General features: G+C 56.5%; 1 protein-coding gene across 1 annotated transcript in view; it reads left to right on the forward strand.

The window, feature by feature from the left end:
- Positions 1 to 18,655, forward strand: part of LOC111161110 (netrin 1) — a 156,647-nt gene that overhangs the window by 78,726 nt on the left and 59,266 nt on the right. The gene's annotated exons all lie outside the window — the stretch shown is intronic.

Below are 18,655 nucleotides of genomic sequence, written 5' to 3' on the forward strand. Positions count from 1 at the left end.
GGGGGCTCCTTCCTCAGGCCATTTCTCTGCTTCAGGAGTCAGAAGAAGGGCCAAGGGTCCAGGGCACCCCGTGTTGTTCTGTATTTGTCCTCTGTCACCTCCTCTGCCTAGAACGCTTTTCTCCCCAGCCCCTTGCACCCGGCTCCTGTTCACCCTTGTATTCCACGCCCCCCCAACCCCCCGCCCTGCCCCAGTCCATTATGACAGGAAGCTAGAGCATGGTGAATGTTTGCTGAGTGAATATTTGTTTCCTGCTGTGTTCTAGAGCGGAACCTGTATGTCGCGGGCATGAGGATTTGTTGCGTGGGTGAATGAATGAACAAATCCGCAGAATGCCTAATCTCTGGGGCAGCCATGTCTCCGCTAGTAAGAGTTGGTGACCATTTTGGGGCATTCTGGGCTGGACCGGCACTTTCCCCATGTCTGATTCCAGGAATGAGGGGCGTTTCAGAATGTCCCAGGCCAAAGGCTGCATGGGTCCCTGTAGTTTGCTCAGGATGGGCCCCACTGCAGTCCCAATAGTCCAGCCATGGGGACCAGTGAGCAGCGGGGCAGGCTCCCCGAGCCCTCCCCAGCCCGGCCTCCCCTGCTCCCCAGTGCTGAGGCCAGCAGCCTCCAGGATGAAGCCACAGGGCCTCCTGGTTTGCGGGAATCCCGGTGTGTTGTTTTTCCCCCCAGCGAGGGACTTTCAGTTGTCTTTAAAATGATTGCTCAACTTGAAAACCCCTGCAGGCGGGTGTCTGGGGTGGTTTGGATCCTGGTCAGCGTTTCATTCCTTTCCCCAAATTGCTCATTATTTCATTTGCATAAATTTTAGTGGTGAGATATCGCCCCAGGCCGAGGAAGCTCTAGTAGATCTGGTAACCGGGCGGCAGAGACGAGTGGCGGGGCCTCTGTCTGGGCCCGGGCGTGTGTGTCTGCCGCGGTCTTGAGCTCTGCTCTCTGCAGAAGCTCCTCTGAGAGCCGCCGTGGGCAGAAGACCAGAACATGTGCTGCTTCCCAGAGGCTTGATGCCCAGCGTCCGTGACCCTGGTCTGTCCCCGTCTCTCCTCACATTGTCACCAAAGCCCCTGCCCCTGCAGGAGACAGAGGCCAGACGGACCCCCGGCTTCCACCTGGGCTCTGGTATCCCCTCCCCGTCAGTCAGTCTGTCCACACTGACTTATTGAACGTGCACACTGCCGTACTGACAGCTGGACGCTGGGTGCTGCCCCGGGAAGACGGAGCTGCTAAAGACACAAGGAGATAAGATGCGGTCAGGAGCGGCACGCACAAGACAAGGCAGCTGTGTTAGGTGCCAGGCCTGGGTGGGGGGGCAGGGGGCTGGGCTGTCAGAGCTTTGTGGGGACAGGGTGGCGGGAGGGGAGGGTGGGCGGAGACGGAACTGGGGACCCACGGGTTGAAGAGGGAGACTTCAAGAGGGTCCTGAGGGTTGGCTAGGAGCCCTCTAGGGCTGAGCCCCTGGCTGGACCCCCACGTGGCAGACGAGTTCAGGGCTCCGGTCCCCCAGGTGCACCTGAGTGTGCTGGGGCTTGACGTGAGTGTTGCAGAGAAGGAGCCTCGAATACCAAGCCGAGGAGCCTGGGTGTGTCCTTTGAGCTCCGTGGAGCGAGGACACGTTTCTGATTGGACGAGGCATGAGGTGGAGACACTTGGGACCCGTGGGTCGAGTGGTGGCATGGGAGCCGAGGAAGGCGTGTAGGGCAGGATTTTATGTGGGCAGGAACTGGGTTGAAGGAGGATGTGGTGGGGAGGCCCCAAGGGGCAGCCCCAAGGTCTCAGACCTGGCACCTGCCCCCCACAGGTATCAGTGTCCCTGAGGCGGCTCACTGAGGAAGACCAGTGTCCCCCAAATCCTGGCTTCAGGGTCAGGCTTGGCCTCCCCCGGCGGGGTCCAGGCAGAGAAAGTGCTAGGACCTCCCGGATTTTGGTTCTGGGCGAGACGGCCCATGCCGCCCCTCGGGGCTCCAGTTTCCCGCTAACTCGGTCACTCTGCTGGACGCTTGGCCCATCCGCTGTCTCCATGTTGGCCAGGAGCCTCCTGCGAGCCCAGCACGTTTCTGCGTCCAGTGAGGGAGGTGGGAAAGAAGGGAAACACGGCCCTTGTCCTCAGCGCTAACCATACCTGCTGTCAGTGGAATCTAAGTCAAGCTGTTGGGCCATGACACACAGTAGAAATACATTTCCCATTAGGAATCATGACCTAGGACGTCTGTCTCTGCGTCTTCTGTCCTTCCATCTGTCCAAGTCGAATGCGCCCTTGCTATGTGTGACTCACCCTGATTCCCTAAACTACCCCCCCTTATTATTATTATTTTTTTTAATGCTGCCCCAGAACCCATTACCCCCATCCTATGACCCGCCGTGGGTGGTTACGGGTTAAGTGCAGCCCCGCTGGGGAGTTGGAGCCAACATGCTTTCACGGGTTAGCACGCAGGCTGGGAGAGCCTTGTGGGCTCTGTGTGCTCTGGGTCAGCGTACAAGTGGGGGTCATTGCGTGGACAGAGGCAGGGAGCAGTGTCGGGGGAGCTCAGAGCCCAAAACCTCAGCTTCGGTTACTGCAGGCCTGGAGGGGAGACGGGGCCAGAGGAGGAGAACCAGGCCTGGTGCACTATGGACATTGGTGGGGTTCTGGGGGCGCGGCTGTGGGTGGCCTTAGCACGTTGCTCTGATGGGACGGAGGGACAAAACAGGCGGAGGGAGGGCAGCCCCAGGTGAGCTGGAGGGGAGGCCCTGGGGGGCTGAGCCGGGAAGGCTGGGAGAGCTGGAGGCTGTAGGGAGGTGAGGGCTGGATGGGTTTTTTTTTGTTTTGTTTTGTTTTTTAAAGAGGGGGTCCCTGCCAGTAGGTGAGGGGACGAAATGGGACACAAGGGAGAGGCTGGGTATCTGAGGAGAGGGACATGGATGACCGTGGGCCTCTTGAAGAGGCACAGGGGTGAGGTCATAACCCCGCGGGGGGGGGGCAGCTCTGCAGCTGAGGAAGGGGGTGGCCGCGTGACAGTGGCTTCAAGGTGGGAGCACCAGGATGGCAGAGCTCTTGTCTCTGAGAAGGAGGCTGTGAGGCCACAGACTGCGGAGGTGTGGAGGTGAGGTGGGCAGTGGTGGGGGCCGGGGTTTAAAAAGGGCGGGGGTGCTTGACCCGGGGACTCGTGCAGGCCGAGGGACACCGGGTGGACAGCTCTTGGCAGATGTTCCTGGAGCCCGGCTACGTACCCAAGCTCTGTGTCCTAGGCCCCGGAGGTTACAGCAGGGAACCAAAGACACACAAAAATAAATTCCTGCCCTCCGGGAGCTTCCGTTCTGCACGGCGGGGACACGTGTGAGCGCAGGTTCGAGGTCTGCGTTCGCAGTAAGATGCCAGGACGGACGCAAGTCCACGCGCACAGCGCATGCGCGCGGGAAGCCAGGTGCGCTGCGGCCGCAGTAGGGCCGGGGGAGGGCCGGCCTTGAGCTTGCGGTGCTGGGGAGTTGGGCCAGGCAGGCTCCCCCGGGAAGGGATCTCTGAGCGGTGAGTGGTGAGCCGTGAGGCGTGGCCACGAGTTTATGTGGTGTCCCTCTTTCCTGTGGTGTGACTTGCCCAGAAAGGTGGACTGTGCTGGGCAGAGTAGAGGGGAGAGGAGAAGGTCATGGCCATGAAGGAGACACAGACCTAAAGCCCCGCTCTGGGGAGGCCCTGACACTGCTCGCTACCCAGGCCCTCACCTTGCCTATGTCCTGTCTTCTGCCTCAGTTCTCTCTTCTTGCTGTGTTGGACACTCCACATAACGAAGACGAACGAGAATCCGGGGACGGGGTATCGGGGGCGAGTAGCTTCGCTCAAAGTGGAGAAAACTGGTGACCATCACTCTGGCCCCCTGGAGATGTCTTTCTTTCTGCATCGTTCTTGCTTCTGCTGTAGGGAGTGCCCTTCTGAGAAAATCGTCGCAGTGAGAGTCGCGTCAAACCCTGGGCACAAACCACACGGGGCCAGCCAGGGCTGGGAGGGTCTAAGAGGGCCTTCGAGATGCACTGGGCGTGCTTCCCCAGGGCCTGAGTCTCAGGAGGCCCAGGGTCGCCCCTGCGGTGACCCCGTTTGTGATATTCTCCTGGGGGAGTGTGCTGCGGCGTTGCTGTCTGCATTCGTATCTGTGTCCCTGTGAGGGACCCAGGCAGGGCATGGCTCGTGGCTGACCTTGTGTCTCCTGCACGCAGCCGGTTTCCCACACACGCCTTCACCAGTGGTGTCTGAATGATGCTTGTGACTCTGGTCACTGGTCCTGCATTCGCCGCAGTAACAGACGGACATCGTTATGGCCCCATTTCCAGAGAGGGGAACCGAGGCACGGAGAGGTTCACGTGCACACTCAAGGTCAAGTACACCGTGCTGGTGTGACAGGTGGCATCTGAACGCCGGCACCCAGCTCGAGGCTCACGGTCTTCACCGTGTTTTATGGGCTTTATCTCATCTGATAAGACAGTGCTCATAATTCCTGCTCCCCTTACCGACAGGCAGAGCAGCCAGGGGCAGGGCTGTGGGCCCAGCCGATTGCACAGGTGCACCATGCAGAGAGACCCCTGAACCCCGTCTCAGCACCTCCCTCCTGCCTCGGTGGCGTTTGCGGGGGAAGCAGACGTGAGACCTCGCCCCTCGCCCCAACGGCAGCCCGAATGAATCCCGGGATCACAGCTTGTTTGCATTTGTGAAGTTAATTGGTTTTCCAGACAGAACCACAGACTAGTGTCCCTGCCTCCTGCCCACTGTGCACTCCCATCCCCGGGGGTCTTGTCAGCCTGCCGCCCAGCCATCTCGGGTCCCAGTGCAGGCCTGGGTGTGGGGGGAGGGGCAGAGGAGGGCTGCCGGACCTGGACACGAGAGGCAACCGTGAGGACAGCGGTCCTTGTCCCCCGAGGCCGGCCTGTCTCCTGGCTCCCTGGCTTGGGGCAGGCGGATGAAATCCGAACTCTGGAGGGAAATTTACTGCACAATAAAGAAAGAATGGGCCGCTTTGGGGACAATTAAAGCCACATTACTGTGGAATTACAGAGGGCGCCCAGGGAATTAGCCAAATCCAAAGCAGCCAGAAGCATCAGGGCCAAGAAATGTGGGGCGTTCAACATGTGGCCCCCCTTCTCCTTGTACAAGGAACCTGTCTGGTTCCCAAACCCCCTCATTTTGGGGCAAGAAAAAAGAAACATTTCCAAAGACTTTACCTGAGGGGTACCATTGTCAAAACAACCCCCGTCCAGCTCAGCCCGTGCCTTAAATAGTTCTGTTCTGGGTTCAAAGCCCCCCCGAGTCATGGGGAGGTCCAGGGGGGAAGGGCTGAGCCCCACCATTTGCAGCTGGGAGCCAAGGACTGTGCCAGGATTCAGAGCTGGAGCTGAACAGGGGCCCTGTGGGCTCTGCCCAGGACTTTGGTATCCTCACCTGGAAAATGAGCTATTGATGAGGCTGTTGGGCTGACCAAGCATATAAAATTAAGCCGCCTTTGTTCTCCATCCCTTTTATTTAAGGCTTCTTCTGGTGAGATGAAAGGAAAAGCTGTATGGTGTGAGGCATTTGGATGAGCAAATGTGTTAGTTGGGGCTCCATCCGTGCCTCCCTCTCCCTCCCATCGTGGAGAGGACTGGGATGAGGAGATGCTTCTGCGGTCAATAGCTGGCTTTGGGGCTGGGGGACCCTTCCGGAGGCCTCCGCACCTTTCACAGACGTCCCTTACTCCCCCACCATGGCTCACCTGGCCTGGGGGGCCATGGCTCAGAGGTCAGAAGCAGCAGAATGAGGGACAGCCTCAGGAGAGGTCGTGGTGTCTGGGGCTTATCTGGGTGCACGGAGACGGGCCCTTGGTGCGTTACCTGTCCCTGCTGTCCTTTGTGGCTGAAATGGGCCCAGGCAGCCAGGAGGCAGCTGCTCTGTCTATGAGGACTGCCTCCTGTCCTCTGCTCCCACCCCTTGCCCATCTCCTCCTTCAGGTCATGGCCAGGAGGGAGGTATTCGGCCCCACTGTTGGGCTGTGAATAATTTGGAGGAGGAAGGCGAAGGGGTTGTTTGGGAAAGGCTCCTCCTCTTTCCTATAAGGGCCAGCCCGTTGTTTGGTTCTTCCCTGGGAGTTTCAGCCTGATTGAGCCAGCAAGCCACTGGGGTGACTCCTAAATCCAGGGGAGATGTTCAAAGTGCTCAGCAACCCTTAGTTCCTGTCTTAGAGGCGCCAGCCACATACAGCTGTGCTGGGGCATTTCCACGGGAGATCCGTCAGCCCCGAAGCCTTTGAGACCCTCGGGAAGTGGCTGGTTTTGTTTTTGTTTTTTGAGCTAAGCCCCCACTGTCCCACTAGTCGTGCACTGATCTGAATGCCCAGAAGATGCTCGGCGGCAAAGCCATCATCTGCCTACGGGCGGGGGGGGGGGGGGGGGTGACCGTCGTCCCCAGGGCCATTTTCCCTAGATAACTAGAACATCATTCCAGAAGGACCATTGGATTTGTTTTCTGCAAATAACCTCCCACATGTGCCCGCTTCTGCTGTCTCCTCCAGACTTGTGGTCTCTACCCCAAGGACTCGGTTAGTTACAGACTGGAAGATTTCTTCAGTACCACTTCTACCAGCGCTTGTGTAAGGTTGGACACCAGGCTGGTCCCGGCCTCAAACCTGGAAGGATCTCGCTGCCCAGAGGCAGAACAGTGTTTCCTCCAAGGCTGAGTTGGAAGGGACTTTATCAGCCTCCTTCTCCCTCCTCCTCAGAGCTAGACTCTCCTGTACTGCATCTCTCTACTTGCATGCCTCCAGAAGCGGCAAGATCACTCTCTTCCCTGGGGGGGGGGGACTCCTATCCTTGGCCGGCCGCATCTTCCGTTCCTTGTCACTGCCTCTGTCCTGTGGTCAGCCACCTACATTCTTTTGTTTTGTTTTGTTTTTTTAAATTTTTTTTATTATTAACATGTCATGTATTACTGGTTTCAGGGATACAGGTCTGTGAATCATCAGTCTTACTGAATTCATAGCACTCACCATAGCACATGCCTTCGCCAATATCCATCCCCCAGCCTCCTACCCCCCTCCCCTCCAGTAGCCCTCAGTTTGTTTCCTGAGGTTAAGAGTCTCCATTTATGGTTTGTCTCCCTCTCTGGTTTCATCTTGTTTCATTTTTCCCTCCCTTCCCCTATGATCTTCTGTCTTGTTTCTCAAATTCCTCATTTCAGTGAGATCATATGACAATTGTCTTTCTCTGATTGACTTATTTGCTTAGCATAATACTCTCTAGTTCCATCCACGTCGTCGCAAATGGCAAGATTTCATTTCTTTTGATGGCTGCATAGCATTCCATTGTAGATATACACCACATCTTCTTTATCCATTCATCTGTTGATGGACATCTAGGCTCTTCCCATAGTTTGGCTATTGTGGACATTGCTGCTATAAATATTGGGGTGCAGGTGCCCCTTTGGATCACTACGTTTGTATCTTTAGAGTAAATACCCAGTAGTGGATTGCTGGGTCATAGGGTAGCTCTATTGTTAACTTTGTGAGGAACCTCCATGCTGTTTTCCAGAGAGCCGCCCACATTCTCCAGTGACACAAAGCTTAATTAAAGCCTTTAACTGTGATCTCTTGAACACTTCACTGATATCTAAATACACGATACCTGCTGGTTTGGTTAAAATAATTGGATTCAGAGTGGGGGTACAGAATTGTGGGTCCACTCCACCACAAAGCATGTCCCGATGAAAATGGGGAAAGAGTCTGGGCCATTCTAATCATAATGGCCTTCCTGCTCCTGTTTCTTCCTAAAGGGCAGTGTGGTCCCATACGGGGATCTTTGCATGGGGACTTGGGGCATGCTGGGGAACAGCGAGCCCCCGAAGAGCCTGGTGGGGGCAGAGAGATGGCCTCTCAGCATTGACGGTGGTGCCCACAGCCAGGAGGACACCTTGAGAGGGACCCCCTGCCACCCTCTGGTGGGACTCATGGATGCCCAGAAGATCACAGCTGCCTTTGACTTAAAGAAAAAAAATTTTTTTTTAAAGCTGTTACGTAAAAACTCACATTGCAGGCAAAGCACACATGTGATGGGGTTCTGGAAGGTGCTGGAGATAGGATGGCCTTGCCACGCTTGGGGCATACTTTCACCAGGAAGTATTTGTTGAAATTCCCCTGGAACTGGGCGTCCCCGTATATTTATTTGCTGAATCTGGCAGTCCTAGTTGGTAGAGGGCATTTGGTGTTGACCCAGTGCAGAAACCCACCCCCGCCCCCGCCCCACGGGAGCCCAGTTTCAGCCTGTCCCCGTCCAAGGGCAGGGAGCTCTGGCTCCTGGGCTCACGGGGAGCTGTGTGCTGTGTCCCATCCCTGGAGCTGTTTGAGCTGCAGGTTAGGCTGGTCCCTGGAGCTTCCAGCCCGAGTCTGAGTTGAAATAAACAACAGGTCCAGGACAGGAGCGTTGCTGCCAGTGGGTCCGTGGTGATGGAAATAGGAGTAGTGTCCTGGGAATCGAATGTGTTTCCGCCCGATGTCACAGGGATAGAATCCACTGCAAGTCATTAAACCTCCCTCGCCACCAGCCTCTCCCATGGCCTTGCATCTCCAGCCGGTGATGGGACCCATTACAGATGGGAAACAACTCCAGGGAACCAGGGGCCAGGCTTGGCCAGTGCGGCTGGCAAATCAGCCCTCGTATGTCCATTTAATAAAACACAGGGAGTGTGTGCACCACCTCTGGGGAAGCGGGCTTGGAAGGGAGCCCCTTCCGGGCAGGGCGGACAAGCCACAAGGCGGAGAGGATTTCGGGACCACCAAAGCCCTTGGGGGGAAGCTTTGCTTGTAGAATCTAGCGTCCACTTCGAGAAACCTCTCGGCCTTGGGGAATGCGTTTCAGCAGCCACACACCGGGCTTTATCAAGGTCTGTCCTGCCCATGACCAAGCCGCTGTCTTGCGTGCTGGAGGTCTGGAGAGAGCCCTGAAGTAGGAGTGCCCCTAACGAGTTCCAGGTCCTTGGCAAAGTCCCTTTGCTGGTTGGGGCTGCATTTTTCTCATCTCTCTGACAAGAGGGTAAACTAGGAAATGCTGAAAGCCCACACCAGCTCCAAAACCCTGATTTTGCCCTTGGTGGGGGACAACATCCCCTTTCCCCGTTGGGCTGAGAGATCTTGGGTGAGGACAGGGATGGGCTGGGGGCGTTCATACAGGGTCCTACTGTAAGGAAGAGGCAAGAACCCCTCATCTCTGGAGCTCTGCGTTGCAGCCAGTACTACCCTTGCAGGCGAGACACTTTGCATCTTGTACTTAGCAGGGCTCTCCCAAAAAAGATTCCAGAACAAGGCCCCGAAAATTCCAGAAAAGGGTCCAGAAGGTTCCGGAACAGGGAAGCAACAAGGTGAGAGGAGCTTGAAGGGGGATTTGGGAGGGAGGGCCATTGGAATTGGGAATGCCACACAGTGGGCCAGGGCTGGAGTCCCCCCTACACCCCCTGAAGCAGTGGGGAGGTGACAGTGCAGGGCCCCCTCTGCCCAGCTGCCTGGGGCGGGGCTCTGGCACGGCTGGGAGGGAGGATCCAAGGAATGAGGGCTGCAGACAGAGAATTGATGACTGCTCAGGGCTCACCAAAGCCTCTTCGGCATTTCCTCCACCAAGAGGGGCCTCCCCGCTCACGAAGACAAGGATGTTCATGCAACAGGAGCCCTGAGTTACGCCTTAGCAGCCGAAAGCCCTGGGCAGTGCAAGGAGCCACGGCGTCAAAGCCCGAGGGGAGGCAGAGATGCCAAAAAAGGGCAGAGGGAAGAAAACGCTAAGATGTTTACAGAGCGAAAAAGTCAGTGGAAAAAGTGACGGCGAGGTCAGGCCGATTCGGGGGGTGGCCCTGGTCCATCCATGGAGGAGAGACCGGTGCCCCAGCAGGCCATGGCTGTGCCTGGGGGACTGTGGGGCTGCTGACCCGGGTACCCCCTGACCCCGGCCCAGCCCCAGCTCCCCACCAGCCTGACATCGGAGGGGGAGTGCAGGGGTGCCCCCATGGCGGGCCACTCTCCTTGCCCAGCTGGAGTCCACATTTGGCTGCAGAAGGGAGGCAAGTCCCCCCACAGATCTCTGATCTGTCCCCCACTCCCAGTCTGTCCTCCAGCAGCCAGGAGAGGGTCTGGCTGGGTTGGGGGGGGCGGCTCCCAGCCGCTCTTTTGTCTGACATCTTGACAAAGGGGCCGGCCTTTCCCAAGCCCCACAGGTGTGAAGAGCTTGTTACTCCTAGTGTTTGTTCAGCCCTATTAGTGGCCTGAAGGACTGTTGACAGAGGGCCCCTTTGTGCGCACACCGGCCTAAAGCTCTCTAAGCCCTCGGCAAACACAGGCCACTTATCTCTGGGGACTTTATCAGAACCATCTAAGGCCTGCCGTGGCTGCTGGGAACGCTGGCCTCCTTGACTGGTTTCCCACTCCCGTTTTTATGGCTCATTTTTCCGACCACCTTGATCCACGTCTTGTAGATTCTGTTTCTGATACTGGAGATAAAGCGCAGGTCTGGGGGTCAGACTTTCTGTTTTCAAGTTGGAGCTTTTTAAAAAAAAACAAAAAACAAAAAACAACAAAACCAAACCACAAAACTGTGCTGTGGCTCTGTGGGCCTTCTGTCCACCGAGAGGAGGCTCGTCGGAGAGACGCCTCCCCGTGAGAATGTGGCTTTGGCAGGGCTCCCGGGCCCACCAGCGGAGATGTGTGCTGCTGATCCACCTCCCCCCCGCAGCCCCCGCTCTGGAACCCACACATGCCCCAGAGTGGATTCGTTCACTTCCTCGGAGTGGTTTCCTCTGCCTGATACCCTGCTGGGTGTCCTTGCTACACCCTTTCCTCCTGGAAGACCCAGGTCGTCACTATCCCGTTGGCTGCCCCCCTGTCCCCCATCGCCGCCTCCTCCAGCAGGTGGAAGCCACAAGGTACCTACGGAATCAGAAACTTCCAGGGCTGGGGCTTAGCCGTCTGCGTTTTGGAAGGCAATTTCAGTGATTCTCTGCACCCGCCTCTGAGAACCGTCCTGTGCTAGGGTCTTGGGGGAGGGGGGCAGTGAGTGGCTCCTTGAATTGCCAACCAGGGCTCGAGAGGAGGAGGAAGGGGTCATCGCCTCGAGAGCGCCAATGTCAGCCCAATGTCAAGCACAGGTGTCAACTCTGCAGCAGCTGGGCTTCCTGACGCACTTTTTAAAAAAGATTTTATTGATTTGAGAACAAGCAGGGGAGAGGGACAGAGGGAGAGGGAGAAGCAGACTCCCCGCTGAGCAGGGAGCCCGATGCGGGGCTCGATCCCAGGACGCTGGGATCATGACCTGAGTCGAAGGCAGACAGACGCCTAGCCGCCTGCCCCCCAGGCGCCCCTTCACTCCTGTCTCTCTGACAGTTGTCCAGTGCTCCTCGTCATGTCTAGGCGAGGCTTGTAAACAGCCTTTGAGTTAAAATTGACGCAAGGCACCCCTCAGACGGACGCAAACCTCTAGGGCCTTGACTGGAACCAGACTGCCCACGTGCGATGCTTCTGGTCTCTTAGCAATTGTTCCATTTGCTTGGCTCATCCCGGCTGGTCACCACTTGTAGCGTCTGGCTGGTTGATGACTCTGGTGACAGGCTCTAAGGCCTGTGTTTGGGGGGTAGGGGAAGGCCTTGGAGGAAGGTGACCGTGGCAGTGGCGTTCACCAGACCCATTCGTGCCAGGTAATGGCAGAGGCTCGGCGAGGGCGGGGACCGCGTCTGTCCTGTGCACTGTGACATCCCCAGGGGCTCAGGCAGTATCCGTTGAAGGAATAAATAAATCCACTTGCCATTAGTAAGGTGAGTGGATTGTTTTCTAAATGGATCTCGGTGTGTGGTCATCGCTTTTCTGCCCAACTTACCCGTAGTGTGGGCATGAGAGGGTCTGGGCCCCAGAAATAAATCTGCCTCACGTGGCCCCTGTCCGGGAAGGACCCCTTGGGGGGCCTGGCTCCGAGTGTCCCCGGGTGCTGGCAGGAGCCCGGTGTGGGGGCATGGGGAACAGCGACAACCCGGCCTGGTCACCTCAGAAGCTGAGATCTGGTCTCAGACAACACGCCACAGAAGGCGGAAAGTGTAAGATTTATAAACAAGGGTCAAACCACTTCTAAATAAATAGATACCAAATAGAGTAGCGAAGAAACAGATAAAAGGGTATACAAGCTGCCTCAGACTCTTAAAAACAACTCAAATATTGGCCTCATTCTGAACCAGGTGTCCAAGGAGTAGTGTCTTTTGAAACCAGACCTCTGCCCGCGGTCCCCAGCGCGGATGCCCGGCCACGAACTCTACCCATCATCTCCCTGCGGGCTCCCTGTCCAGCAAGTGGCTCGTGTTCCCACCTGTTTCTTTTGCTTTCGTTCTGGGTCCACTAACCTGGGGTGTGGGGGAGCGGTGCTTGTCAGGAATGCAGACTCCCAGGCCCGCCCCAGACTCCCTGAAGCTGAATCGGGATTTGAACCAGATGCCCAGGTAACCCCCGCATGCAGGTCGCGTCCGGGACAGGGCTGGCTGGCCAGCCGGAATGTTCCGTCTGTGTCCTGGTTCTCTTCTCAGGTCCTGCCCTGGGCGATGGTCCCCGGAGGGGCCTAGCAGAGTACCCTCCCTGACTGTCAAGTCCTTACAGCAGTCAGGACACTTGGACATGGTTGATGGATTTCCTGTGCCCGCAGAGGGCGGGGCTCTGCCCTGTTTGCTGCTGTTTCCCCTGCACTCAGCCAGCTCCCCGTGCATTCAAAGGCTCCAGGCAGCGTCTGCTGAAGGAGCATACACGTCTCTCATCCCCTGGGCAGTATTCGAGTTTGCTCTTAGAGAATAGCATCTTAGCCAGCTCCCAAGGGTGAGACCATGACAGTCTCTCTCTAACCCTGCTCTTGCCTTCTGAGAAGGCAACCCCCTAGTTGCTGCTCTAGCAGAATGGGAGTTTTATTTCTTTTTTAATTTTTTAAAAATATTTTGTTTATTTAAAACAGTGCACATGAGTAGGGGGAAGGGGCAGAGGGAGGGAGAGAATCAGTCTCCCCATGGAGCAGGGACCCAGACTTGGGGCTTGAGCCCAGGAGCCCAAGATCATGACCTGAGCCAAAGGCAGACACTTCACCCACTGAGCCACCCAGGCACCCCCAGCATAGGAATTTTAGATTTGCCTGTTTACAGATAACCTGTCCAAAATAACCAGCTCATGTACACACCATCCACAGACTGGGGGCTGCATATGCAAGAAACTGGTCACTAGCCCTGAGATACCCATCCTGCAGAAGCACAGCCCTCAGATCTGCCAGAAAGAAACCGTGCCATTTGGAACTCCGTGAAGGAGTTAAAGCAGCAAGACAAGGTTTAAGTAGCTCAAAGCAACAGTACAAGAAATGTCACAAATGTTGCAAAGCTCTATCTTTCCAGGATGTGGTCCGGGCAGACCACATAATTCTCCATCTGTCCTCTCTTTCTACCCATGCACCTGTCCACCTACATACCTATCCACCCGTGCATGCATAATCTTTTCATCCATCCATCCACCCCCTCATCCACCAGCCAGCCACCCACCCACTCCTCCAGCCACCCACCCATCCATCCATCCATCCACTCATCCATCCGTCCATCCACCCACTCATCCATCGTCCATCCACCCACTCATCCATCCATCCATCTGTCCATCCATCCATCCATCCATCCACTCACACACCCACCCATCCATCCATCCATCCACTCATCCATCCGTCCATCCACCCACTCATCCATCCATCCATCCACTCACACACCCACTCATCCATCCATCCATCCGTCCATCCATCCAACCATCCACTCACACACCCACTCATCCATCCATCCATTCAGCCACCCACTCACACACCCACTCATCTGTCCGTCCATCTGTCTGTCCATCCATCCATCCATCCATCCTCCCACTCATCCAGCCAGCCAGCCACCCACCCACCCATCCATCCATTCACCCACCCACTCAGCCATCCATCATCTACTTTCTGACTTGCCTACTTTTGCTCTTTCTTATTTGTACCATGAGATCTGCTCTGGGCCTGAGGAGGTAAGGGCAAACACTGCCCTGTCCTCAAGGAACCAGCACAGCTCGGGAGAGCATTTATCCTACTTTATCTGAAAGCTTGCTGCCAAGAGCCCTTGTCTGCCCCCTCCTTCTGTCAGACAGGGAGCCCCTGGACAGTTTGAGGGTGCGTCATCCATGCCTGTGTCCCTCGTGGCCTGTGGCATGGGGCCTGACATGTAGCTGGGGTGCTCAGGTGTGTGTTGAGTTGAACTGGCTTGGGTGGTGTGGTGCTGAGGGTTCAGACAACCCAGGTTTGTGGGACAGGTTTGGAAAAACTTAAGGAATGGTAGTGACAGGAATATGTTAAAACAGGACTTAGAGGACCTCTTGATGGAACCATTTGTTGGGCCCCTTTTCCCATCAGATTTTGGAATGGGGAGATGGGGGGCGGTCTCCTGTTCCTACCTCCTTGCCCTAGGAGTGTTATGCTCCTAGGTCTGAAATGTAGCCACAAGTGATGTGTCCATGGGGATCTCCACTTGACAACTGAACGAGGGCATGGAGGTTGGGGTCCAGACCCGCTCTCTCTGGGTGCCTGGGGGACCTCTGGACAGGATGCAGTGCCTGCAGGGCTCCTGGCCTTGGCTCATGGAGGTTCCTCAGAAGTTGTGCTGTCCCCTGCTCCCTTTTCCCCCAGGCTGACCTCTCTGCTCTCATAAAGCTACCCTTCCCTTCCCTCCTTGAAATCTGATAATGAAACTAATACCCAATATTTTTGCCTCCAAGAGAGGCAGGAGATAAACAGGAAGGCATGAGGGATTAAGGTGTCCTTTTGAGGAAGGGGCTGGGGCCCAGCTGGGAGTGGGGTGACATCTTGGTGTGGAGCCGACGGACCCAGATGGGGATGCTTCGCCTGATGCATTTTTCCATTTGTGCAGAGAAAATAAAACACAGAGAAAAGAAAACAAGCCGTAAAATACTTTGCAGAAGCCTGAGCGTGGGCAATTGCCACTTGATGTCCCCTGACAGCTCCAAGAGGAGGTGGGAGGGAGGGGAGTCCTGCCTTTTGATGTTTGGCCTCTGAGCTTTCTTTTGTGTGACCGGTTGTTTGGGAAGAAACTTCTGTTGGTGTAAGGTGCATATGGAAGAAAGCAATCACCCAGGGGTCCCCCTTGGGGTGGGGAAGGGAGGTGCTGAGCTCCCTGGAGGGGCTCAGAGTTTCAGGCAGCTTCTTTGGGGGGTGGTGGTGAGGGACAGCTGGCACTGTCTTTACAGAGGAGGACATGGTGAGTGTCTGTCTCTGTGAAGGACCAGAAGATGCTGCTAGTGAGGCTCTTCCCAGTACAAGAGAGCCTTGAGGAAGCCAGACTTGAGTGATCTTTCCAGATGCCTGCACCTAGGCAGGTGTCCGAGGCCCCATGACTTCCGTGCCTGTAGGAAAGGTCCAGATTCTGTGCTGTAGTCCCTGCTCTTCCTTCCAGTAATGTGGGTCCTTTCCTCTGGGGTAGTGGGCCAGGAGCCAGAAGACCTGGGCTCTAGTCCTGGGCCCCCATTTACTGCCTTGGTGGTCCTGATAGGTCACTTCATCCTGAGCAGCCCCGAGCATCCGTGTGGCTGAGTGAGTCCAGAGGGACAGTGGACGTGCGTATGTATTCATGATGGTCCCTTGTGCTGGGGCAGAGGCGAGGCTGATCCAGGGGCTGGAGGTGCTGAGGGACCCTTGGTGAGGCTCTCAGGAGTCATTCTGTGGTCTAATTTGCCTTCTAGTTGCTTCCAGACTCAGGTGTGAACTGAACCTCTCTTGTGACCCCTCCCCCACAATGCCTCCCTATTAAGCCGTGTCTTTCTACCTCTTGCAAGAACATCTGAAGAAACTTGTAATGTCAGAGAGAAAAGTTAACGAGGCGAATGTATATTTTTTAATCACAAAAGTAATAAATGAATAAGAAGCTGGTACAGATTTATGCAGCTTGTATGGTAGAAAAGGCACATAGTTTTTAGTCCATCATTTATAAGAGCATTAGATGTTGTAAGAAAAAAAAAAACACCTTATTTGAAAAGTGGGCAAATGGCATGAACAGGCAGTGCACAGGGGGAAAAAAAAAGAGAGCGAGAGAAGTACAAAGAAAAACAAACACACGGAGAAATGTCCAACCTCACTGGTAATGAAAGACACACAAATTAAAATCGTGTGTGTGTGTGTGTGTTTTCCAGACAAATCAGCAGAGATGAAAAATAAAGAATTCCGATAGCGAAGGGGTAATGCTGTTTCCTTCCAAGGGCGTGGTGAGACAGTAGCTCTCAGATCCTGCTGGGAGGGACTGGAAGCTAGGATCGCCTTTCTCCAGGGCGATTTGGCAGTTTGGATCCTGAGTTAAAACCATGCAGATCCAGCAACTACCCTAGGCATGCCGTCTTGAGAAACTCCCGGGGCAGCGGCTGTCAGAGCAGAGCACAGATGCACAGGTCCAAAGCCGGTCACCATCGGTGTTGTGTGTTACAGTCACAAACCCGGAACAACCCAACTGCTCAACCCCCAGGGAGGCCCCGCTTTGAAATGCACCCGCTGGGGATTCCAAAGAGCCCATTACATGCACACGTACACAGGGGAGACAAGATGGCCTCTCTCAGTCATGCAGAACAATATCTGGCATTAAAAGATGTTCATTATTCCGGGAAAATAGGCCACGGAGGGAGATGCACGAGTGTGAGCCAGGTCCGTAGCAAAGTTTGACAGCTCCACAGCTGAGCAAACGTCAGTTAAAGTCTGCAAGGGATGACCCCTGTGTTCACCGTGGTTGCTGCAAATCTGAGTGCGTACCCCCCCTTTTCTGCTTTTGTTTATCAAATGTCTGGCACTGAGCATTTCTTTAGACATTCCATAAAACGCGATTCGAAACAAACTGAGCACAAAAGCAGGCAAAGCGTGCTGAGGAGGGAGCAGGAGTAGACCAGAGGGAAGCTGAGTTAGCCTAGAGGTCGGAGCCCACAGGAGCAGGTCACAGGCAACACGGGGTGGTCTGAGGGAGCCGTGTGGGATGCTCCAGGTGGGAGTGGGGGGTGGAAGGAAGGTGGGTCCAGGACAGACGTTGACACCAAGGCGTGGAGGATAAGAAGGGTGCGAGCAGATGAGGAGGGTTCTGGGGAGAAGAGAGTCCTCCAAGCCACAGAGGGGGGCAGGCGAGGGGTCCTCACCTGTGGTGTGCTCTAGAAACTGAAAAAAGTGGGGGACTACTCAAGCCTCAGAGCGGGGTGGGGGTAGGGTGAGCAGAGCTGAAGAAAGGGGTTGGGGAGAAGCAGGACCAGCTTATTCGGAGCCCTGAGGGTGTGACAGCTGATTGAGATTGTACCCAGAGGAAAAACGGGAGGGCCACGGAAAGACTTTCAGCTGGTGACGGACATCCTCAGACTGGAGCCCAGAATTCCTGCTCTGGTGGCTGTGGGAAGGGAAGCAGGGCCAGCAGGAGGGAAACCCGATGAGAGGGTGCCCGAGGGGAAGGCGGGAAGGAAACCCCAGTGCAGGCGGCGGGGACAGTCTGGTGGCCGGAGCTCGGGAGGGAGGGGACAGTGTGCTCCCGCAGAGCAGAACGCCCTGGAAATAACGCAGGAGTCTGCTCCCGCTGCCGTCTCCGGAAACCTCAGGCTGGAGGCTTAGCCGGTACACGTGTGTTTCTCGTGGTTCTGGAGGCTGGAAGTCCAAGGTCAAGGTGTCGGCAGAGTTGGTTCCTCCCGGGGCCTCTCTGCTTGGCTAGCATACTCCCTCTCCTCTGTGTGTGCGCCCCTGTGTGTGCAAACTGCCTCTTCTCATAAGGTGTCCTGTCAGATTGGAGGACAGCCCACCCTCGGAGCCTCGTTTTGATGTAATCAGCTCTGGAAAGGCCACGTCCCCAAACACAGGCTGTTCTCAGCAGCTGGGTGAGGGCCTCCGTGTATGAATGGGGAGGACAGACACCACCAGCCCCTCGCAAGCAGGATTGGGGCACGAGGAGGATGGCCGCCCCAGCTCCCAATTTTGAGGGGAGTGTGTGTGTGTGTGTGTGTGTGTGATGGGGTGGGCGGCCGGCAGCCTGGGGGATGGAAATGAACAGTCTTCACATGCGAGGGAAGCAGGGGGCTTGTCTGTGGTTCAGGTGTGGCTGGGCGGCTGGTAGGTGCTTCTGGATGCAAGCAGCGGAGCCGGGGGAGGCCGGGGACAGTCCCTCCTGCGGTCCAGCAGCGGAGCCGGGGGAGGCCGGGGACAGTCCCTCCTGCGGTCCAGCAGCGGAGCCGGGGGAGGCCGGGGACAGTCCCTCCTGCGGTCCAGCAGTGGAGCTGGGGAGAACCTGGGGACAGTCCCTCCTGCGATCCAGCAGCGGAGCTGGGGGAGGCCGGGGACAGTCCCTCCTGCGGTCCAGCAGCGGAGCTGTGGAGAACCTGGGGACAGTCCCTCCTGTGGTCCAGCAGCGGAGTTGGGGGAGGCCGGGGACAGTCCCTCCTGTGGTCCAGCAGCAGAGCTGGGGGAGGCCGGGGACAGTCCCTCCTGTGGTCCAGCAGCGGAGCCAGGGGAGGCCGGGGACAGTCCCTCCTGCGATCCAGCAGCGGAGCTGGGGAGAACCTGGGGACAGTTCCTCCTGCGGTCCAGCAGCGGAGCTGGGGGAGGCCGGGGACAGTCCCTCCTGCGGTCCAGCAGCGGA

Source organism: Enhydra lutris, unplaced genomic scaffold (assembly GCF_002288905.1).
Source record: "Enhydra lutris kenyoni isolate GAN:26980312 unplaced genomic scaffold, ASM228890v2 scaffoldscaffold82, whole genome shotgun sequence".
Lineage (NCBI taxonomy): Eukaryota > Metazoa > Chordata > Mammalia > Carnivora > Mustelidae > Enhydra > Enhydra lutris.